This window comes from Chrysemys picta, chromosome 11 (assembly GCF_011386835.1).
Source record: "Chrysemys picta bellii isolate R12L10 chromosome 11, ASM1138683v2, whole genome shotgun sequence".
NCBI lineage: Eukaryota > Metazoa > Chordata > Testudines > Emydidae > Chrysemys > Chrysemys picta.
In genome coordinates this window covers 35626605-35652002 of record NC_088801.1, presented here as the reverse complement: position 1 = coordinate 35652002, position 25398 = coordinate 35626605, and the positions used below count along the sequence as shown (strand labels likewise).

Sequence of the window (25398 nt, the reverse complement as noted above, 5' to 3'; positions counted from 1 at the left end):
GCCAACTTTATGACCATGTAACTGCCCATGAAATCTTATTGAGTGTTTACCCCTATATAAAGAGCCAGCACATGGTCAGTGCACCATTAAAGTCCTACCTAAGTTTGATTTTGAATTTAACCCGCTGTCCTCACCTTGCGCCTAACCCAGCGGTTCTTAAATTGTGGGTTGGGACCCCAAAGTGGGTCGCAACCCCGTTTTAATGGGATCGCTAGGGCTAGCATTAGACTTGCTGAAGCCTGAGCCCCACCATCCAGGTCCAAAGCCCAAGGGCTTCAGCCCTATGCAGCAGGGCTTAGGCATCAGCTTCAACCCTGGGCAGCAGGGCTCAAGTTACAGGTCCTTGGGCTTTAGGCCCCCCAACTGGAGCAGTGGGGCTCGGGATTTGGCCCCCCTGCCTGGGGTGGCGGAGTTCAGGCTTCTGTCCCCTCTCCTGGGCTCCCGTAGGAATTTTTGTTGTTAGAAGGGGGTCATAGTACCAATGAAGTTTGAGAACTGCTTTCTCCAAACATTCCGTGTATTAATCTTCTCTTGACCTGAGATGCAATCCTGGCTGCACTGAAGTCAATGGCAAAACTCTCTAACTTCAGTGGGACCAGAATCTCAACCCTGGTGTTTATTTAGGACTCAATACTTCAGACTTTGAGTAATGTTATTAACATGAGCAGCCCCAGAGAGTGCATTGATAGAATCAGTCAAGTGCATGTGTTTGCAAGATTTGGCCGTTTGATGGTAAGGCCTTATAGAGCATTCACATTTAGCAGCTATATAAATACAGTATTATAAGAACGCACACTGTAATTAATGAAATGTGGTTATGTTCTTCCTGCAAATATATTAAAAGAGAGACAGCAAAGATCAAAATTTTCATTATTTTGTAATACTTAAATGTTTTAATGGTGCATCAGCTCAAAGATTTTAGTGTCCCCTCCACTCCTGTCTCTATAGACAAAAAACACTAAATTAAATTTATTTGCTAGGTCTAACTGTGTACATAAAGTTAAAAATAACAACAATCAAAGTTAATTTTAAAATGTGTATGTCCATGGGGTGGAGGGGAAACCACAACACAGAAACTTTATCACAGTCTTTGGTAAAATGTAGGTCACTTATTTAGTTTCCATAGTAACCATTGCTGAACTATAGTTCCATAGCGGACCATAGCCAATGGCTGCTTTCTTTGATAAATAGGTAAGGTTACAAATACAGCTGAGTCTCACTTGAAATCAGAGAGAGCCAAAACAAGTGTTTTCCCATATCAAATGCAGCTTCTGCACTAGAACACTCTAAAAATGAGGACAACATTTTCAAAAGTCTTAAGTAATGTTAAGTGCTTCAGTTACTAGGTTCCCAGCATGAGACACCCAAGGCCTGATTTTTAGAAGTTCTAAAAATCCACCAGTCAGCCTGTATCTCAGGTTTGGGCACCCAAAATCCAAAGCATTCAGTAACAGAAGTACATTTTGAAAACGTGAGTCTTAGTAACTTCACATTAAGGATATTTTGATATGATCATTCAACTCTAAACATCTGATAAATGGGACTGGTTTTGTTCTGGAAAAGGGCAATCACACTACTAGATTTAGAATTGGATGGCAATTTTTAAAATTATTACACACTATTTCTCAATCAGCAGCAATAAATTTATGCAGAGCAATCTGTTGCTGACACCAGATGAACACAAAAGAAATTACTTAACTGCTTTGCAGGAAACAAGAAGACAATAGTATCAGGGAGAAAGTTACTTCATACAGCCTTTACATTAGCTTCCAGTATTTAGAGTGAACACACACTAACTGCTGTAGTGTTTCTCTTGTTACTTAAAATAGGTGGTGTATGTGCGCATGTTCTGGGAGCAGTGAATTTACTGGCAGGTTACATCAGTTTGCACCCAATCCTTCCTCATGATTCTGCACAAAACCTCTGAAGTGAAAAAGAATGAGTCATCCTCAGTGAACAAAGGATTTTCAACGTTCTTGCTGCATTAAATTTCTTTGACCTAAGAAACCTGGCCAACTGTCATTTAGTTCACTCACCCATCTCTCCTCCATTCTCTCACTTACCAGCCAACTTCCAAACCTTCTGCAGGCAGACATGTTTGCCAAGTGAGATCTGCCACTCCCACCTCCTTGGTCTTACCAAGGAGAGGGGGCTACTGCTTGCCAACCTCCTCCTCCCTCCATGGGAGTTAGGGAGTCTCTTCTTCACACATCAGAGGTGACCGTACACTCAACAAGCTGTCTTCCCACCTTCCTATTTGCTTCTTCGCTACATCTCCCCAGCACCTACTCTCTGCTCCTCCAGGAACTCCTCCTACACCCTTCTTCCTCTTGGTACCCCAAAAACTCACTTTTCTCTGCTATTGCCCCTCACCTCAAGAAACCTACTTAGCTACCTCTTAATTGCCATGTTGCTAACACTTTACCTGCCTCCAAATCATCACCTGGGCTCTGAAATTGACTTGCTGCATGGCCTTGGGCAAATCACAATCTTATTCTGCTTTAATTTCTCATTTGTAACATAGGAATGATAGTACCTCTGTGTTACTCAGAATGAAGATGCCTAAGAATCTCCAAGTATTATTATTACTTTACCAGAAAGCTGTTCTGCAATTGTAATAAGGGTTCAATATTTTTCCAGTATTTCCTTGTTTGATACTATCTGGAAAATTAGTAGGCGTGGTCTGCAGTAGGTCATAAACAAATAATTCATATTTATACAGTGATTCTACAATTACAATACTGATTAATGAAAACTGCCCTGGTGTGTTTGCTCTATTTCTTTGATGAAATAATATGTTCCAAAAATATTTTATACCTCTTAGCAATACATTATTATTCTCTGCAGATCAAAAATCAAAATGGTTGTCATGGAAACTGCAAAAAGTAGAAAGTCAGTCATGACATAGCAATAGTATAATGGAAACTGTCTGCTAGAAAATCACTTACTGGCCCAAGTTTTCATTTTGGAAATGCTTGGGTGAATTTAACCAGAAAGTCAAATAGCTCTCAAATCTAAAACACTGTAGTATTAATCGCAAAATAATATCTGTTATTGTAATCTTATGGTTCCAGTCTGGGAGGTAAGAAGTATTATCCCTATATTTTACAGATGGGCTACATGAGGCACAGAAAAGCTAATTCCAAAATTTTTAAAACTAGCTTCTGATTTTCGAGTGTCTCAATTTTTGCATTATTAGCCTGAGAAACATAGGACTGATTTTGTGGGTGTTCAGTATCCACTACTCTCTATGTCTCTCAAGTTAGGCACTAAGAATTGAGGAAACCTAAATCAGAGACCACTTCTGAAAATGTTGGAATGAGACTTTCTGTGCCTCATCTGTGAAATGGAGATAATAATTGCATGCCTCACAGAAGTGTTCGGATGCTCAATTCACTAGAGAGGAGCAAATTGGGTGGTGTGACAGTGAGTAATGAAGGTTTATATGACAGTGGAAAACCAGTTAGATTTCCCTAAACTTTCATTTCAAGACTTTCTAACTTTGGGGATTTTGTAAGAGGTGTAGCATTTTTAATTATTTTATTTATTTATTGGGTGGGAGTCTCATTAGCTGGATTCCTTGAAACATACATTTATCCTTAACTTTTTGGCAGGAAGTTGTTGTTTTTTATTTGGCTACATATATTTAGAATAGAAAACTATCCAATACTGATATTGCCTATGCTTAGAATAAGAATCATCAATATGACAATGTTTAAAGATTTCTAAAAGCAAGGTTCCCCAGATCTAGGCTTTACATCGCCTACTCCCCCATTCTGCATAGGAAGCGCAGCAGAGTGGGCTGTCTGAGGGCAGGAGGTAGCATGGTCAGTGCATATGTTATAGTGATCCAGGTCCATTCCACCTGGCATAAAATTACAGCAGTGATGTGGCCTGCAGAAGGTATGAGCTCCGACCAGCCTCAGATGCCTGTGAGATTGCTGACAAATCTGATATAACACAGGCTGAAATCAATGGAAAACTCCCATTAACTTCAGTGGTGCCAGGATTTCACCCCATTGTTTTTAGTGTTACAGTTTATGCTGCAAAAAATTATAAGCACTTGAAGACAGGGCCTTGCAATGGAATCGCCTTCTTAAATTAAAGACACTATCATTAAAATAAAGAGTAAAATAGGTAACAATCTACAAAAAATGTCCATTAAACATTTTAAAACCTGTAGAATGGAAGCTATCTGGATGCATTAGTAAAAGTCTAACTGCCAGTTTGTCTCCTGGTGCGGTTAGTCCCATGTATGGGAGCGGAAACTCAGGGAGACAAATGCTCTGCAGAGATTTTTTTTGGGGGGGAAACAGCTTTGGAGAGTACCCTCCCAATAATTTTACCCCCTCCTGACTCCTTGTGCAGCCAGAGTCTGATCCCTATGGGACATCCCCAGATGGATTTCCGTGGGGAAGGGGAATGAAAAGGATAGCATGGCACAGAGCTGGCATTGTCCACTTCTAGGGCTCCCTCTCCCTTCAAGGTCATGAATTTTACTTATTTGCTCACAACCAGACACAGAAACAGAGGGCAGCATTTAGCCCTAATGAAGGCCAAATATCTGATTTATTCATAAACACTGCATTATCACAGTATCTAATCAACCAACTAACCAAAAATATAATTAAAACTCGAAATATGGTTTATTTTATTACTTCTTTTATATACAACATTTACTTGAAATTAACAACCTGGTTAAAAAAAAAAACTGTCCCATTTTGCAGATCCCATAATTTTAAGATTCTTTAAAGATAGTTTTTAAATTTATTGACACACATATAAGAGGTATTGTATACATGTACTTTTGTTGTTGTGGTGGTGATCTCTTATGATGTAAAAGCTCCTTTTTATATTTAATTTAAAACATAACATTCACTGCCTCATTCTGCTTAGAATTTGGGATTTTATTCATTGAGATGTATCCTCCTCCTCGGCTGGTTTAACTACTTAATTATTCTAGCCGTCAAATGCACAACTCATGAAGTGGGCTAAAAATGTCTGGGGATGTCCCAGAGTTCCATTGATTGCATTAAGATCCACCAGTGAAATGGTTAAACTTCTATCCATAAGCCAAAAGTAACACAAACTGGCACCCACTTACGAAGGTCAGATTGAACTTTCTTGTTTTCAGCACATATACTACACCTCTACCCCGATATAACGCGACCCAATATAACATGAATTTGGGTAGAACGCGGTAAAGCTACGCTCCAGAGGAGGGGCGGGGGGGCGGCGCACTCCGGCAGAGCAAAGAAAGATCAATATAACGCAGTTTCACCTATAACGGGGTACGATTTTTTTGGCTCCCGAGGACAGTGTTATATCGGGATAGAGGTGTACATGCTAAAATTGTCAGAAAGCATCAGATTGCTTTATTTGCATGATGAATCTCAAAAGCATTTGAGAGATACAAGTGCATTAGCTTCAGGATTTTGATTTTGTGATTTTTGTCAATGGCAGGTGCAAGTATTCCAAGTTTCCCACCCCTCTCCAGCCCAGTGGAATTCAAACATAGGTCTTAAAAATGCTTCACATTTGAAACACCTATAGAATTTTAATGGTACCTATTTATTGAATTCACTGAACTTTTACGCACGTAAAATTTTTCACAAATTATTTGAAGAAGCATACATATCTCCAATAGACACTGCCAGGCAAATGGAAAATAATTTGATGCTATTTGTAAGAATTTGGCAAATATGAAAATATTTAACATTTCACTTTCACGAGGAATGATTAAGTATAGATATGGATAACAAGAGTGCATAGCAAGATGTTTTTCCTTTTCAGTGTTGTTCTGTGTCTCAGCAATCCCTTGGAGAACTGACTGATCTCTATGTGTATTGATAAGAATGAACTGAATTCCTATGAATTGTTTTGGATTTTTATGAATAGTATTTTGGCTCCAAATGGACAGTGGTAGTCTAAACTTCAGGGAATACAGGTACAGAATAAATATATTTCATAAAGCTAGGCTGAAGAGGAATGAATTTGACAAGCAACAGTGGCCTCAGGGCTCGGTAAAAGCAAATGCGTCTCTCAACTCCTCAGAGTTGGAGCTATTGTTGTGGGTATAGTGTATGCTATGACAGAGAGGCAAAATACAGAGACCTGCTCTGCATTCTACTAGTAGGGACATAGGTGCTGGAACTAAGGGTGCTGGTGGTGCAGGAGCACCCCCTGGCTTGAAGTGATTTCCATCATATACAGGGTTTACAGTTTGGTTCAATGGCTCTAAGCACCCCTGAGAAGGGGACCTAATCATGAAACTCCCTCACATGACTAATCTTGGTGAATAGTCCTATTGACCTCAGGGTGGCATTCTCCTTACATTTGGAGATAGACAGTTAATTCTTTTTAATACTCATGTTTTGAATGGCTGACTGCAAAGTAAAATTTACTGAGTGCAGGGAGCACAAAGTGGGAATCCTAAGCCCACTAGCATCTGACTGAAAAGAAAAACGTTCTTGTAGAATATTCAAAAAACCTGTTTCAGAAAATGTCCCAAACATTTTAATTTCTCACTTATGCTAGACTGACTATGACAGTCTCTTTCTAGAAACTATGGAACTAACAGAATTTGGGCAATAAACTTTAACTAATCACAAGTTTTTAGAAAGGAAAAGCTCAGCTTTCCCAAAACTGCATACTGTGTGGAGAGCAGGGAACCAGTCAAAAGTTCTTCAAATATTTTAAAAGAATTTTTGCTTCCTTTTAAAATAAAAAGTCTCTATTTTTCTCAGACTTGGGGTCTAATTCAACACTGCCTCGCACCTTGTGCAATCATTCCCGCCTGTGAAAACTGAGTGCAAAGTGAGCATAAAATGCTACTATTTTGATTTTGTAGCATTTACAGCCACAAATGACTATGCAAGATGCAAACAGAGAACCAGGCTCCTTATGTTCAAAACTTACTTATTCTCTTTTGCTTCACATCTCACATGCCATGTACAGCAAGTCATGTAAGTATCACAACACTTAAACAGGTTGATTTACTTCATTGATATGTACTGTCTATTGCTGTAGCAGTCAGACACTTATTTCACAATTAAAAAAAAAAATCTCCCTAAAAAATTACCCACAATGAATCGAATTAACAAAGTACTGCTGCCTACAGAATTGTGTCAGTAAACAGGTTGCCATTTTGTCAGGAATGAAACAAACAAAAACTAAGAACCCAAGCCAAAAATAAAATCAAAGCTAAACAACAAATGTATCTTTCATCGAGCCCTGAAGCCTACTCACTAGATTCAAGCTCTGGCAGACTGTCAAGTGGAATGAATTCCAGACTGAGAAAACCCTGTCACTGGGCTTGCAGAGTTCAGAGCCTCCCAAGCAATCACTATGTGGTAATGAGCTTGAGGTGGTTCTCACAAATAACTAGGCCCCAAACCATTTTAATCTGTATAAATCTTCAACACCACTTTGAATTCATTGAGGAGCAAACAGAAAAGGTGAAATTTTCAAAAATCTCAGCATTGACCTAACTCTGCTCCCACTGAGATTCGTGGCAAAACTCTTAGCGGAGTCATATCAACTTTGAGTGCTTTTGAAAATCGGTCAAAGCCAGGGCAGAGGCTAGAGCAGAAATGCTATAGGAGGTTGCTCCACTCGCACTTAGTTATTACTTCCAAGTCTATTTCAAAGGTTGCACTGAATAGCTTGACCTTTAAATGTATATGGTATTGACTGTTCCAAGGTCCATGCTCACCACTTCCTAGGCAGCCATAAATGGCTGCCAGTAAAAAGTCAATGTATTACTATTATTACTCATTAATATAAATTATACATAGAACCATAGAAGTATAGGACTGGAAGGGACCTCAAAAGGTCATCTAAACCAGTCCCATGCACTCAAGGCAGAACTAAGTAATAACTAGACCATTCCTGACTGGTGTTTGTCTAAACTGTTCTTAAAAACCTCCAATGACAGAGATTCCACAACCTCCCTAGGCAATTTGTTCCAGTGCTTAACAACCCCAATGTCCAACCTAAACCTCCCTTGCTGCAATTTAAGCCCATTGCTTCTTGTCCTATCCTCCGAGGTTAAGGAGAACAATTTTTTACTCTTCTCCTTGTAACAACCTTTTATGTACTTGAAAACTGTTATGTCCCCCCTCAGTCTTCTCTTCTCCAGACTAAACAAGCCCATTTTTTTAAACTTTCTTCATAGGTCAGGTTTTCTAGACCTTTAATTGTTTTTGTTGCTCTCCTCCGGACTTTTTCCAATTTGTCCACATCTTTCCTGAAATGTGGTGCCTAGAACTGGACACAGTACTCCAGCTGAGGCCTTATCAGCATGGAGCAGAGTGGAAGAATTACTTCTTCTAGTGTCTTGCTTACAACACTCCTGCTGATATATCCCAGAATTATGTTAACTTTTTTCGCAACAGTCTGACACTGTTGACTCTCATTTAGCTTGTGATCCACTATGACCCCCAGATCCCTTTCCACAGTACTTCTTCCTAGCAGGGGCGGATTAACAAATTTGCCGCCCCTAGGCCGTCAAAAAATTGTGGTCCCCCCTCCCCCCGCTTCCCCGTGGCAAGCCGGGGAGGGATGGGGGGAGAAGGGGAGTTGTGGCGCGCTCGGGGGATGGTGGCAATGGAGCAGGGGTGAGCTAGGGCAGTGAGTGGTTCCCTGCCCCCCCCCCCCCACCCCCAGAGTTACTCCCCGTGCCCGCCGGCCCCAACTCATCTCCGCTATCCCCCAAACGCGCCGCTACTCGCTTCTCCTCCCTCCCTCCCAGCACTTTCACGTGGCAAGCCTGGGAGGGAGGGGGGAGAAGGGGAGTTGCGGCGCGCTCGGGGGATGGCGGTGGTGGTGGAGCAGAGGTGAGCTGGGGCGGGCCGGGGAGCAGTTCCCAGCCCCCCGTTACTCCCCGCGCCCACTCCCCTAGCTTACCTCTGCTCCGCCTCCTTCGAGGGCGCTGCAACTCGCTTCTCCCTCCCTCCCAGCGCGGCAAGCTTGGGAGGGAAGTGGAAGGAGGGAAGCGCGGCACGCCTGGGGCAGGAGACGGGCCAGGGATTTGGGGAAGGAGTGGAATTAAGGAGGGGGCAAGAGCAAATTTGCCACCCCGGCAAATTTGCTGCCCTAGGCCTAGGCCTTGTTGGTCTTGGCGATAATACGCCGCTGCTTCTTAGGCAGTCACTTCCCATTTGGTATGTGTGCAATTGTTCCTTCCTAAATGGAGTACTTTGCATTTTTCCTTATTGAATTTCATCCTATTTACTTCAGACTATTTCTCCAGTTTGTCCAGATCATTTGAATTTTAATCCAACTCTCCAAAGCACTTGCAACCTCTCTCAGCTTGGAATCATCCACAAACTTTATAAGTGTCCTCTCTATGCCACTGTCTAAATCAATGATGAAGATATTGAACAGAACTGGATGCAGGACCGATCTGCTAGAAACCTTTCTGGTGAAAATTGAAACAAAGGCATTTAGCACTTCTGCCATTTCCACATTTTCTGTTATGTCCCCTCCCCCCCCCCCCCACTGAGTAACAGGCCTATCATGTCCTTGGTCGTCATCTTGCTTCTAATGTATTTGTAGAATGTTTCCTTGTTACCCTTTATGTCTCTATCTAGTTTAATCTCATTTTCTGCCTTGGCCATTCTAATTTTGTTCCTCCATGCTTGTGGGTTTTTTTTTTTTTTATATTCATTCTTTGCAATTTGACCTAGTTTCCACTTTTTGTAGGACTCTTTTTTTGAGTTTCAGATCATTGAAGATCTCCTGGTTAAACCAGGGTGGTCTCTTGCCATACTTCCTATCTTTCCTACGCAGTAAAATAGTTTGCTCGTGTCTTTAATGATGTCTTTTTGAAAAACTACCCACTCTCTCGAACTGTTTTCCCCTTAAACTTGATTCCCATGGGATCTTACCTACCAACTCCCCGAGTTTGCTAATGTACACCTTCCTGAAATCCATTATCTTTATTCTGCTATTTTCCCTCTTACCGTTCCTTAGAATCATGAACTCTGTCATTTTATGATCACTTTCACCTAAGCTGCCTTCCACTTTCAAATTCTGAAACATGATGAACATGTGGTTGTGTGTGGATTCAGGAGGCTCATGCAAGTTCAGCCTTTCATGCCTTTTCTACATTATTTGAGAATAAATCCTAAGAAAAACAGCATTGTAAATTAACTTGTTCATGTTCATATTATGACTGGGTCACAAGTGGGAAGTATGGGGGAAGGTTTCAAGAAAAGTTCCCTTCCTTTTCATGCCTCATACAAGGACCAAACACAACTGCAATCAAGGGAGTGTAGACACCACTCTCTTGGTTAACTCCTGTAGGTGCACTTTGTCCATAGGGGATGGAGGAGGGGCAGGAGTCTCTATAAGCTTCCTCTGTACTGGCTCACAGTACAGGAGCAGCTAAACTACCACAGAAGCTGGAGCAGCCTGCACTCACTCCTATGGACTGAGTAGGTCAAATCCAGACATGGATTAAGCAGGTGCACTGGACATCAGCTTTACTTTTACATCTGTATATTTCAATAATTGCTGATTTCTTCATACAAAAATGAACAAATAAATAGAAATTTGTTCTTCAACAACATTGGAAATCTTCAGAGGGGAAAAAAATCTATGTTGCATTCTCTCTAACAATCAGATAAGACATTATTATGTAACCTGATTTAACTTCTGAATCTCAATTTCTAGTTGTTGAATAAATACCTACCATTGGAAGGATTGGGCAATTTTTTTGTCCTACTAACATAAACATTTCAGTTGATAAAATTACTTGAAACAAACATTGATAGTCAGTCAAAAATCATAAAAAAAAAAAACAGTTGAATCCTTTTAAGCCCATACATTGTTCCTTTTTGCGCCTTATATATGACTTTAGTACTTACGGGTAAAATGATTCGAAGTGGATGGACTGACACTATTGGCACTATCAGCACTTTTACTGCTAGAAACTTCATTGTCTGATTCCTGTACAGAAGAGCAGGGTGAGGAGCCGTCAACTTCTTCAAACTTCCTCTTTAAAATTCCACTCATAGCTGCAATGCTGTCACATGTACCTGGAACAGGAACAGGAGCAATGAAGCATTTGAAATATTTGACCGCTGACTATGCAATCAAGGTCTCCAATGTAATTTTTTTTTAGGCAAGTTTTCAGACACAAACTTGGCTACTATGTCCAGTTGAATGACAGCATACTGAGACTTGTTAAACTGACCAGAGAAGATTTTAAAAATGTATTATCTATCACAGTGTTTCCCAAACTTGGGACGCCGCTTGTGTAGGGAAAACCCCTGGAGGGCCGGGCCAGTTTGTTTACCTGCCGTGTCCGCAGTTCCGGCCGATCGCGGCACCCACTGGCCACAGTTCGCCGCTCCAGGCCAATGAGAGCTGCTGGAAGCAGCACGGGCTGAGGGACACACTTCCAGCAGCTCCCATTGGCCTGGAGCAGCAAACCGTGGCCAGGGCAGGTAAACAAACCGGCCCAGCCCTCCAGGGGCTTTCCTTACACAAGCAGCATCCCAAGTTTGGGAAACACTGATCTATCTCATGGACATCATTACATAAGTTTCTATACCCTCTTTAATGAAAGAATTAAATTCTATCAGCACAGGCAAAGCTCTAGAATTAAACTTTTGCACAGAAAAAAGTAGTGCATAATTCTTAAAACATAAAGGGACAAATTCAGAGCTGGAATAAAATGATGTAACCTAGCAGAAGTCAATATCTGGGTACCCTTTTACACCAGGTTTGAATTTGCCCAGTACACAGAAACATTAAATGAAGAATCAAGTACATTTATTCCAGATAATACATGATTTTTCATTAACAAGCACAAGTGGTATTTCAGGCCCTATGCATAAGATTAAAAAAGGCTGATCGGATTACTTTTTATATTTTTTAAAAAGCAAAATATTTAGTACCTTGCCTACTCCTTTATTTACAAATGTGCATTACAATGGAATTCAGGTTTACTCATGACCACCAATAGTGGTCATTTTATGAAGTGGATCTAAAATGATTTCCCATAAGTCATTAATTTCAGTGTTGCAGATGTATTTACCCTTTTCCTACATTGATCAGTGGAAAATCAACTGTAAGTAGCAGATAAGAAGCAATTTCTTTGATGCTTTCAAAGTAGGAAAGAATTTCAGACGTTTGAGTGCCACTTGCTTGTACTGTGTAGAAGTTAACAATTACAGCTAACTTCTAACCCATCTGATTTGTCTTGTCATTAAAATTCCCTAGTAAAATTAATTCTGCCTTTGCAAGGTGGAGATTTTATATCTATGGACATGTCTGATTTGGGAAATTCTTTTTAGTTTGGATCTGGAATTAATGCAATATAATGCTAAAAACAAGGGATTTCCTGAACTGATCCTCATAATAGAAGTGCTTTATACACTGTCCTTACAGATTATACTAAAGATGGACCCTTACAAATTATATGTGAATTGTATACACATGAACCTGTTTGTCATGGTTCTCCTTTTCCCTTTTCTGTTTATCAAAGATCTGTTTTCTTCAAAGGGATTTCTCCAGGCTGGACACATGTCCCAAACATGACACACCCTGATTCAAAACCCAGATCTAATTCCTCCCTGGTCCAAGAGCAGGCTAGCAGAAACCGCAGAGAAAGCATTTCATGCTTACTCTTGGGACAGGGTGTGGTGGGGCAGCTGCCCCACCGCAGTAAACAGGGGTTAAAAGCAGCCCTGGAGAGGGCGGCAACTGGAAAAGCTGGACTAATTATGGAAGCAGTGCAGCTGTGGCCAGCTCAGTCAGGACCCAGCTGGCCCTTATAAGAGGGCAGTGGGTCAGGAGCTGGAGAAGTCACTCTCTCTAGCTCTTTGAGAGAGAAGGACCTGGCTGCCTGGCAGCTGAGCAGGGTACCTGAGGTGGAGCACTGCTGGGGAAGGGCAGAGGGAGCTGGGGAGCTCCAGCCTAGCAAAGCCCCAGGCTGCAGGCCGAGCTAAGGGCCCACAAAAGGGTACTAGGGCTGCAGAGGGGCAGTCCAGATATAGGCAGAGGCAGCTGGTCCAACCCCCCTTGCCGATGATGAGTGGTTTATAGACTGCAGTCTGCCCCAGGGAACAGGGGCTAGATGATGACTGGCAGTAGCCACTGAGGCAAGGTGGGGATAGGGGGTTGGGGGTTTCCCTGGGAAGGGAGATCCAGACAGAGGGGGTACTGTGGTGGGCAGAACCCCTGGACAAAGGGCACCGGGGTCCGGGAGGGACATGGGGGCCAGCGGCAGGCAAGACATCAGCCAGCAGAGGGCACTCCGGAGCTGGAAAATACCTAATTCCCTGGACAACCAGCAGGAGGTGCCGTGTTGGTGAGTCATCGCCCCACCACACAGGGGATATAGCACCTTGCATCATTTTACAGTGAACTCTGCGGCAGATTTAAGAGCTGCACAATGGGTCTCAGAGAGTCACTCATTAAAACAATCAGGAGTAAAAAACAGAGGAAAAAGGGGGATCCTGGGAGGCACATACAGGACCTTCACCCTCCCCCAAATATCTCCCTTGCAAACCATCTTTTCCCACTACCTCCTGCAGTGCTTACTGCACCGAATTTGTGAAATCACAATGATTTCCATAGCAACAGACTGCAATATCAAAGCCAAAGGATTATGGCTGTACAAGAGAGTAAAAGGAGCAGCTGGAGTGTGAGGAAGAAAACACTCACGTTCAACTATCTCTAAGAATAGACAGGAGAATGCTGAGAAAGGCTGACAAAGTAAGCTGTTTATTGTTTCAACTAGACACGGGTCAAACCAATACCTCAGAATCAAACACACCCCTAGGGTGTAAGTAGAAAAGGCTTCAAAATCCAAACCCAAAAATCAGACCTCTATCATAATCAAGAGGGATGAGGCATACCAAACCCCCAGCTCTAAGTATCCTTAAACTGTGAGGTATTAGAAACCTCAGATCTGAATTTCACACAGCCCAGGATTATCTCCAGATAAATACCCATTTATCAGACATGCCCTGCTACAAATTATACAATATGATGGCTAGATGACTAATACAGGCATCGGACACATCAATAGAACTGTTCCAGGTGGTAAGCAGCAGTGGAATCTGGGATGTTTACAAATGGTAACAGAAATGAGTATTTCTCACTGAGAAGAATTTTTGAATATCTCTGCAAAGATTGCTTTCAGCTGGACTGAGCATCATGCCTTCATGGCAACAGAGCCATTTCAAAGAGTGGATACAGTCATTTCAGCTTAAACTGAAACTAGTTTTGCTCCATTAGGTTCTGGAGGACCTTTGAGCAATGATCTGCAAGTTAGATTCATATTACTCCTGTTTGGAGGTGTTGGTGCCTTTATTGAAGTGGATTGTCAACACCTCCCAGGAGTAGGGTGACCAGATAGCAACTGTGAAAAAACAGGACGGGGTGGGGGGTTTAGGTGCCTATATAAGAAAAAGTCCCAAAAAACGGGACTGTCCCTTTAAAAAAGGGACATCTGGTCACCCTACTCATGAGGAAGGCAAGATGTTTGCTTCTATAAAACTGACAGCTGTTCATTGTTTTGTCTTGAATCTCTCTTTTTCTTGGGAAAGTTACTGAAAAGGTTGTTGTAACAATGCAGTCAAGATGGTGGTACAGAAGCTACATGGATATATTGTGGAGGATATCCTCAGAGACTCATAGACTTTAAGGTCAGAAGGGACCATTATGATCATCTAGTCTGACCTCCTGCACAACGCAGGCCACAGAATCTCACCCACCCACTCCTGTAACAAATCCCTAACCTATGCCTGAGTTATTGAAGTCCTCAAATACTGGTTTAAAGACCTCAAGGTGCAGAGAATCCTCCAGCAAGTGACCCGTGCCCCACGCTGCAGAGGAAGGCGAAAAACCTCCAGGGCCTCTGCCAATCTGCCCTGGAGAAAAATTCCTTCCCGACCCCAAATATGGCGATCAGCTAAACCCTGAGCATGTGGGCAAGACTCACTAGCCAGCACCCAGGAAAGAATTCTCTGTAGTAACTCAGATCCCACCCCATCTAACATCCCTCACAGACCATTGGGCATATTTACCTGCTAATAATCAAAGATCAATTAATTGCCAAAATTAGGCTACCCCATCATACCATCCCCTCCATAAACTTATCAAGCTTAGTCTTGAAGCCAGATATGTCTTTTGCCCCCACTACTCCCCTTGGAAGGCTGTTCCAGAACTTCACTCCTCTAATGGTTAGAAACTTTCGTCTAATTTCAAGTCTAAACTTCCTAATCTCCAGTTTATATCCATTTGTTCTTGTGTCCACATTGGTACTAAGCTTGAATAATTCCTCTCCCTCCCTGATATTTATCCCTCTGATATATTTATAAAGAGCAATCATATCTCCCCTCAGCCTTCTTTTGGTTAGGCTAAACAAGCCAAGCTCTTTGAGTCTCCTTTCATAAGACAGGTTTTCCATTCCTCGGATCATCCTAGTAGCCCTTCTCTGTACCTGTTCCAGTTTGAATTCATCCTTCTTAAACATGGGAGACCAGAACTGCACACAATATTCCAGATGAGGTCTCACCAGTGCCTTGTATAACAGTACTAACACCTCCTTATCTTTACTGGAAATACCTCGCCTGATGCATCCCAAGACCGCATTCGCTTTTTTAATGACCATATCACATTGGCGGCTCATAGTCATCCTGTGATCAACCAATACTCCAAGGTCTTTCTCCTCCTCTGTTATTTCCAACTGTTCTCAATTTATAACCAAAATTCTTGTTATTAATCCCTAAATGCATGACCTTGCACTTTTCACTATTAAATTTCATCCTATTACTATTACTCCAGTTTACAAGGTCATCCAGCTCTTCCTGTATGATATCCCGGTCCTTCTCTGTATTAGCAATACCTCCCAGCTTTGTGTCAACAGCAAACTTTATTAGCACATTCCCACTTTTTGTGCCAGGTCAGTAATAAAAAGATTAAATAAGATTGGTCCCAAAACCGATCCCTGAGGAACTCCACTAGTAACCTCCTTCCAGCCTGACACTTCACCTTTCAGTATGACCCCTTTAACCAGTTCCTTATCCACCTTTCAATTTTCATATTGATCCCCACCTTTTCCAATTTAGCTTATAATTCCCCATGTGGAACCGTAACAAATGCCTTACTGAAAATCGAGGTAAATTAGATCCACTGCATCTCCTTTGTCTAAAAAAATCAGTTGCCTTCTCAAAGAAGGAGATCAGGTTGGTTTGGCACGGTCTACCTTTTGTAAAACCATGTTGTATTTTGTCCCAATTACCATTGACCTCAATGTCCTTAATTACTTTCTCCTTCAAAAATTTTTCCAAGACCTTGCATACTACAGATGTCAAACTAACAGGCCTATAGTTACTCGGATCCTGTTTTTTCCCCTTCTTAAAAATAGGAACTATGGTACAACACCTGAGTTTACTGATTCATTAAAAATTCTTGCTAATGGGCTTGCAATTTCATGTGCAAGTTCCTTTAATATTCTTGGATGAAGATTATCTGGGCCACCCAATTTAATCCCATTAAGCTGTTCAAGTTTGGCTTCTACCTCGGATGCGGTAATATCTACCTCCATCTCCTCATTTGTCATCCTACCATTATCCCTAAGTGCCTCATTAAAGACTGAGGCAAAGTATTTGTTTAGATATTGGGCCATCCCTTGATTATCCTTAACCTCCACTCCATCCTCAGTGTTTAGTGGTCCCACTTCTTCTCTCTTTGTTTTCTTATTTATATGGCTATAGAACCTTCTACTATTGGTTTTAATTCCCTTTGCAAGGTCCAACTCTACATGGCTTTTGGACTCTCACTTTATCCCTGCATGTTCTGGCTTCAATAAGGTAGCTTTCCTTGCTAATCCCTCCCATCTTCCACTCCTTGTAGGCTTTCTGCTTTTTCTTAATCACCATGCTTGCTCATCCAGCTTGGTCTACAACTCCTGCCTATGAATTTTTTCCCCTTTCTTGGGATACAGGCTTCTGATAGTTTCTGCAACTTTGACTTGAAGTAATTCTAGGCCTCCTCCGCCTTTAGATCCACAAGTTCTTCAGTCCAATCCACTTCCCTAACTAATTTCCTTAATTCTTTAAAGTTAGCCCTTTTAAAATCAAAAACCCTAGTCCCAGATCTATTTTTGTTTATCCTTCCATCTAGTTTGAACTGAATTAGCTCATGATCGCTCGAACCAAGGTTGTCCCCTACAACCATTTCTTCTATGAGGTCCTCACTACTCACCAAAACCAAATCTAAAATGGCATCCCCTCTTGTTGGTTCTTCAACTACTTGGTGAAGGAATCCATCAGCTATCACATCCAGGAAAATCTGAGCCCTATTATTATTACTAGCACTTGTCCTCCAGTCTATATCTGGGAAGTTAAAGTCTCCCATGATCACAGAATTCCCATTAGTGTTTACTTCATTTAAAAGATTAAAGAGGTCTCCATCCATATCCAAATTGGATCCCGGCGGTCTGTAGCACACCCCAAGCAGTATCTCAGGGGAGGCTCTAGTAGCTTTCTTTCCCAATGCGATTTTTGCCCAGACAGACTGTCTTCTCCATTCCATCACTTCTTATTTCTTTACCGTCTACCTCATCATTGATATACAATGCTACTCCACCACCTTTGCCTTTATTTCTGTCTTTCCTAAACAGCACATAGCCTTCAATACCTGTACTCCAGTCACGACTACTATTCCACCATGTTTCTGTTATCCCTATAATATCCGGTTTCACTTCCTGCACCAGTAGCTCTAGTTCCTCCATTTTATTACCTAGGCTCCTCACATTAGTGTACAAACAGCTTAATTTTTGCCGTTTGGCTTCACTGACATCCTTTACCCGATTAGGCACAGACATTCTACCGCCAGTGTCACCTATTAGACTGGTATCTACAGAACCCTTCCTCCTTACGTCCATTCTCATACCCACGGCTGTATCCTTTCTTACTATGTTTTCTTCCTTCTCAATGTTAAATTCCAGCGTGGAGATTACCTGGACATTTCCCAACCATCTCCCCCAAATTTCTAGTTTAAAGCTCTCTTCATCAGTTGCGCCAGCCTCCATCCTAGAAGTCTATTTCCCTCCTTACTCAGGTGAAGTCCATCCCGAGAGAACAGTCCTCTGTCCATGAATGCTTCCCAGTGGCCATACATCCCAAAGCCCTCCTTGTAGCACCACTGCCTGAGCCATCTGTTGATCGCCATAATCTTGTCACACTTTTGTTGCCCTTCTCTAGGAACAGGCAGAATCCCACTGAAGATCACCTGAGCCTTGATTTCCTTAAGCATCTTCCCCAGCCTGGCATAGTCTCCCTTGATATGTTACAGTGAGAATCTAGCCGCATCATTTGTTCCCATCCTTCTGGTAATGGTGATGAATGAAGATCAGGGTCCCTGTTAGAACTGTCAGCTGCCTTCAATACCATTGACCATGAGGTGATGTTGACATGACTATGCACGCTAACAGGGTAGGTGGTATCACCCTTGAGAGTCTCCACTTCTTTCTTTCTATGAGAACTTGGAGGATCATTCTGAGAAATTGCTCTGAATATTTCCTCTTGTTGGGCTTCCAGTTCTCCCTGCTTGTTTCCCAGGCTTCTTGCACTTGTGTATAGGCTGGGAGAAGAAACTGGGAGAACTGGGATATTTGGTGTTCTCGTCCATCCTCCCTGTGCAAGGAAGAGGCCTGTGTAGAGACCATCAAATCATGGAAGTCAACAAATGGCTATGCAGTTGGTGTCGGAAAGAAGGCTTTGGATTCTTCGACCATAGGATGCTGTTCCAAGAAGGAAGAATGCTAGGCAGAGACGGGCTCCACCTAACAAAGAGAGGGAAGAGCATCTTCACAAGCAGGCTGGCTAACCCAGTGAGGAGGGCTTTAAACTAGGTTCATGGGGGGAAGAAGACCAAAGCCCTGAGGTAAGTGGGGAAATGGGATACCGGGAGGAAGCACAAGCAGGAGAGTGCAAGAGGGGAGGACTACTGTCTCATACTGAGAAAGCGGTACAAATCAGTGAGTTATCTTAAGTGCCTATACACAAATGCAAGCAGCCTGGGAAACAAGCAGGGAGAACTGGAAGTCCTGGCACAGTCAAGGAACTCTGATGTGATTGGAATAACAGACACTTGGTGGGATAACTCACATGACTGGAGTACTGTCATGGATGGATATAAACTGTTCAGGAAGGACAGGCAGGGCAGAAAAGGTGGGGGAGTTGCATTGTATGTAAGAGAGGAGTATGACTGCTCAGAGCTCCGGTATGAAACTGCAGAAAAACCTGAGAGTCTATGGATTAAGTTTAGAAGTGTGAGCAACAAGGGTGATGTCGTGGTGGGAGTCTGCTATAGACCACCAGACCAGGGGGATGAGGTGGACGAGGTTTTCTGGCAACTAGCAGAAGTTACTAGATGGCAGGCCCTGGTTCTCATGGGAGACTTTAATCACCCTTATATCTGCTGGGAGAGAAATACAGCAGTGCACAGATAATCCAGGAAGGTTTTGGAAAGTGTAAGGGACAATTTCCTGGTGCAAGTGCTGGAGGAACCAACTAGGGGCAGAGCTTTTCTTGACCTGCTGCTCACAAACCGGGAAGATTTAGTAGGGGAAGCAAAAGATGATGGGAACCTGGGAGGCAGTGACCATGAGATGGTAGAGTTCAGGATCCAGACACAAGGAAGAAAGGAGAGCAGCCGAATATGGACCCTGGACTTCAGAAAAGCAGACTTTGACTCCCTCAGGGAACTGATGGGCAGGATCCCCTGGGAGAATAACATGAGGGGGAAAGAAGTCCAGGAGAGCTGGCTGTATTTTAAAGAATCCTTATAGAGGTTGCAGGAACAAAGTATCCCGATGTGTAGAAAGAATAGTAAATATGGCAGGCGACCAGCCTGGCTTAACAGTGAAATCCTTGCTGATCTTAAACACAAAAAAGAAGCTTACAAGAAGTGGAAGATTGGACAAATGACCATGGAGGATTATAAAACTATTGCTCAGGCATGCAGGAGTGAAATCAGGGAGGCCAAATCACACTTGGAGTTGCAGCTAGCAAGAGATGTTAAGAGTAACAAGAAGGGTTTCTTCAGGTAAAGGTTTCTTCTTGTTAGCAACAAGAAGAAACCTTGTTAGCAACAAGAAGAAAGTCAAGGAAAGTGTAGGCCCCTTACTGAATGAGGGAGGCAACTTAGTGACAGAGGATGTGGAAAAAGTTAATGTACTCAATGCTTTTTTTGCCTCTGTCTTCACGAACAAGGTCAGCTCCCAGACTGCTGCACTGGGCAGCACAGCCTGGGGAGGAGGTGACCAGCCCTCTGTGGAGAAAGAAGTGATTTGGGACTATTTAGAAAAGCTGGACGAGCACAAATCCATTGGGCCAGATGCACTGCATCCGAAGGTGCTAAAGGAGTTGGCGGATGTGATTGCAGAGCCATTGGCCATGATCTTTGAAAACTCATGGCGATGGGGGGAGGTCCCGGATGACTGGAAAAAGGCTAATGTAATGCCCATCTTTAGAAAAGGGAAGGAGGAGGATCCGAGGAACTACAGGCCAGTCAGCCTCACCTCAGTCCCTGCAAAAATCATGGAGCAGGTCCTCAAGGAATCAATTCTGAAGCACTTAGAGGAGAGGAAAGTGATCAGGAACAGTCAGTATGGATTCACCAATGGCAAGTCATGCCTGACTAATCTAATTGCCTTCTATGAGGAGATAACTGGGTCTGTGGATGAAGGGACAGCAGTGAATGTGTTATTCCTTGATTTTAGCAAAGCTTTTGATATGGTCTCCCACAGTATTCTTGCCGGCAAGTTAAAGAAGTATGGGCTGGATGAATGGACTATAAGGTGGATAGAAAGTTGGCTAGATCGTCAGGCTCAACGGGTAGTGATCAATGGCTCCATGTCTAGTTGGCAGCTGGTTTCAAGCGGAGTGCCCCAAGGGTCGGTCCTGGGGCCGGTTTTGTTCAATATCTTCATTAATGATATGGAGGGTGGCGTGGACTGCATTCTCAGTAAGTTTGCAGATTACACTAAAGTGGGAAGAGTGGTAGATACGCTAGAGGGTAGGGATAGGATACAGAGGGACCTAGACAAATTAGAGGATTGGGCCAAAAGAAACCTGATGAGGTTCAACAAGGACAAGTGCAGAGTCCTGTTCACTGTTACAGACTAGGGACCGAATGGCTAGGCAGCAGTTCTGCTGAAAAAGACCTAGGGGTTACAGTGGATGAGAAGCTGGATATGAGTCAACAGTGTGCCCTTGTTGCCAAGAAGGCTAATGGCATTTTGGGCTGTAGAAGTAGGGGCATTGCCAGCAGATAGAGGGACGTGCTCATTCCCCTCCATTCAACATTGGTGAGGCCTCACCTGGAGTACTGTGTCCAGTTTTGGACTCCACACTACAAGAAGGATGTGGAAAAAATGGGAAGAGTCCAGCGGAGGGCAACAAAAATGATTAGGGTCTGGAGCACATGACTTATGAGGAGAGGCTGAGGGAACTGGGATTGTTTAGTCTGCAGAAGAGAAGAATGAGGGGGGATTTGATAGCTGCTTTCAACTACCTGAAAGGGGGTTCCAAAGAGGATGGATCTAGACTGTTCTCAGTGGTACCAAATGACAGAACAAGCAGTGATGGTCTCAAGTTGCAGTGGGGGAGGTTTAGGTTGGATATTAGGAAAAACTTTTTCACTAGGAGAGTGGTGAAGCACTGGAATGGGTTGCCTAGGGAGGTGGTAGAATCTCCTTCCTTAGAGGTTTTTAAGGTCAGGCTTGACAAAGCCCTGGCTGGGATGATTTAGTTGGGAACGGGTCCTGCTTTGAGCAGGGGGTTGGACTAGATGACTTCCTGAGGTCCCTTCCAACCCTGATATTCTATGATTCTATGTCTACCATCCAATACACTGCAGCCATATTACTGCTTATAATAATATTTTCTAGCACCTTAACAGGATCCAAAGCTTTCAGTGGGAGGGAAGTTATAAAACACACAGTAATACAAGACCATACATCCAACAAAGGGTGTCTGACAAGAAACAAGGCCTTTCTCTCTCAAAATATGATATGCTGTGGCAGGAGATAAGTAGCCACCAGGGCTAAACAGCAGACAAACACTACATATTCAGCAGTGGAGCCACAAAGGTTGTGATATCCATTCTCTTGATAGCATGTAACTTAGGGACTGATACCAGGCCCTGCAGGACACACACTTGAGTGGGTACAGAGTGTAAGGGATTGCAGGCCTCAAACCCAGGCCCACGGGTCCCAGGCAGTACTCAGGGCATGATTAACACCAAGCAGCTCACCTGAGCAACCAGAGAAAGGAACCAGTGAAGTGCTAGCTTGCAGATGGCCTTATCCCCAAAGCTCCTAATGGGGGGAAACATCCAGTACCCCGGATTGTCTGAGGAGCTCTATATAAACCAGGAAGTAGAACAGGAAGTTGTCTGAGCAACTAGAGGAATCTCAGGCTGGCTGCTACTATGAACCCCTCTGGCTTACCTGATCCTTGAGTCCTGCCTGATTCTAGTTCCCAACTCCCAGTCTGCTCCCAGTTCCTGTACTCCTAGTCCCAGACCCTTATCTATTCCCAGTTCCTGCTTTCCTGCCTTACTCCAGGTCCTTGCTCCTGTGCCTTACCCCGATGCTCTGACCTTTGGCTTTGCACCTCACTTCGTCTCAGACTCTGATCCCTGCCTTGGCACTGGACTCTGTCTCCAGCTCTAAACTACGGTTTGGTACCTCATGCTATCTTCGGTTCTGACCTTTGGCTCCAACCACTAGTGTAGGAGCTGGATTTTATAATGTACTATGAGAATTAATGTATGATTTGATTTCATCTGGTCAGCCACCCTGTTTTGAATAGCAGAAAGGAATGACAGACCAGAACAATCCTTATGACTAATTATGATCATCCTGGGGGGGAGGGATAGCTCAGTGGTTTGAGCATTGGCCTGCTAAACCCAGGGTTGTGAGTTCAATCCTTGAGGGGGCCACTTGGGAATCTGGGGCAAAATCAGTACTTGGTCCTGCTAGTGAAAGCAGGGGGCTGGACTTGATGACCTTTCAAGGTCCCTTCCAGTTCTAGGAGATGGGATATCTCCATTATTTTTTTTTTGTTTTGTTTTGTTTTGTTTTAGAATAAGTTATAAAGCTACTATGGTTTCCTATATGTATTACAAATTAGGAAGTAAGAGACAGGATTCTCTATTGTGTCTATGTTAAGTAGATTAGAGGAACATTGAAGGCCTGGGTCTCAATGTAAATTGTCTTGGTTATTGATTGTAAAACTTAGACAGGTTTAATTTGCAATGCCCTGTTGCTCAATATAAAATACTACTGTTTGTATGAATGAGGAATGTATGCATTAGAAAAAGATAAGGTGTGAAGGCCATTGTTATAGCCAGTCAAGGAAGAAGGAGTGAAGAAACTTAAAGGACATCAAAGAATCATCAACACGCATCCATAATGAAGGGCAGATTGACAACTGAGGTAAAGGCTGGCACCCCTAAAGACAATTGATTAAATCGGAACAAAGGACAGGATGACCCTCTCAGAGGTGTATTGGAATGTTTACACCAATTTAGAAGTAACCGGTCAGAAAATGACCCAGCAAAATCCATAGGCTTCAACAGAGAAGAAAACCTATAAGAACAGGGTGCTTTGCCATAGGACTTTGGGTTCGTCTTGCCACACTCCAGGAGCATAAGATCGCGACCGATAGAACCCCGCTTCCCTCTGCGACCAATCTGGCTGGCCACTAGATTGATTGATCCAGACTCGGGACTGGTAACTATAAACATCACTGCAGGTGTGTGTGTGTGTGTGTGTGTGTGTGTGTGTGTGTGTCTGTCTGTCTGTCTAAAAAGCATATGCTAACTGTGGTATTCTCAATAAACGCTGTGTGTATTTACCTTTCTCTATAAAGATCCCGTGTGCCTTGTATGAGCATAACACTAGGTCTGACCACCCACGAACTGATCATTGCCCAAAGTATAGAACAGTGGCAGAGAAAGTAAGGGCCACATGGACAGAAAGCAAGATATATAGAGGTGGAACTCCTGTTAGATAACATGGACCAAAAGGCACAGGAACTACAAAATGCTCTGACCATCACTGAAACATGAGCAATTCATGACATGTGTCATGGATAATAAAGACATGCCTGTAATCACATCATAACAGGTCATAGAGACCCAAACCATGCACAGATGTATCATAGCAACAAGTACACCCTGAAGAAACAGAAGCAGGCCGCTACATTTCCTCACAGCACCCACTGTACAGAGGCAAAAGACTGTTCCCAGTAACATGAAAATACCACAATGCTTGTGGAAAACAGATATGTGACATGGATAGAGATACTGAAATCAAAAGACTGAGGCTCAGCACCCCCGATTCCCAGTTAGGCCCCCACTCCATTCTAGCTTCCATTGGCACACACTGGGGCAGCTGAGTGGGGCAGCCAGGGATCTGCTGCATCAAATCAGCAGTGTTAGTGGGAGGGGGGAAAATGCGAGGAAGTTCAATGCATATTACTGTAGCCAAAGAAAGGGGAAAGTTGACAATATGACTCTTTTGCATAGTTATTTAATAAGTGTCTAATTGTTAAGCCGTTTCCTGGTTTGAGCCAGCAGCCTGCTGACTCACAGCTGAACAACAAGCTGGCACTAGGGTCTTCCATGTTTGCTGATGTATTCCATGCCACTCCTCATTAAAGCGCTCACAGTGCCACCAGCATCACACTACTAACCACCTTAACATGGCACTGATACACAACAGGAACAACCAAAGGTAAAAATAGAGGCAGCAAAATTAACACAGGCAATTCCAACCACATGTATTCACTGCTGTGAGCTGTAAATCAAACACCAGTTGCTGGGCATAGATAGGGATTCTCAGAGGAATTGGCAACTTGCTGCAGCAGAAGGGTTTGAGGGTAGCCTGCTGAGAGAAGAAAAGGTTTTTCTACCAACCTTAATTTTCCTCCAGTCTGAAGAAACTAGTCTTGCAGTTATCATTTAGCCAGTTGTCTAGCTGCATGACCGCACTGACAGTCAAAGTAAGAGTCTGCAGACCTTCATGGAAACAGGCTCATCCCTTCCAGTGCCAGGTAACTGTCAACCACCATAAATTTAGAGAGCTCAAAGAAAACATTTTAAACACTTGATTATAAAATATCCCTTGTAAACCAGTAAATATTGAAATTAAACATATAATCAAGGCCCATCTACACCAGGAACCCAAGAGAAAGATCATGTATAATAGAACACTGTCTGTACTGATCCTCTTCCACACCTGGGAAGGCTGGAAAATTTGTTAGACCATAATAACCATTTCATTGTAGTGTTTCTTTGGAAAGACTATACCTCTGAATAACAGTGAAAGATCCGAAAAGCTTTGTGGGAATTACTGAACAG

At 42.9% G+C, this 25398-nt stretch overlaps 1 protein-coding gene across 1 annotated transcript in view; it reads right to left on the bottom strand.

Annotated features, from left to right (window-relative positions):
• The window catches only part of CSRNP3 (cysteine and serine rich nuclear protein 3), a 171734-nt gene that overhangs the window by 97913 nt on the left and 48423 nt on the right, over positions 1 to 25398 (bottom strand). Inside the window, exon 2 of the mRNA XM_065561785.1 lies at positions 10872 to 11042. The gene's annotated coding sequence lies outside the window, so the exon portion shown is untranslated. The remainder of the gene's footprint in view (positions 1 to 10871; positions 11043 to 25398) is intronic.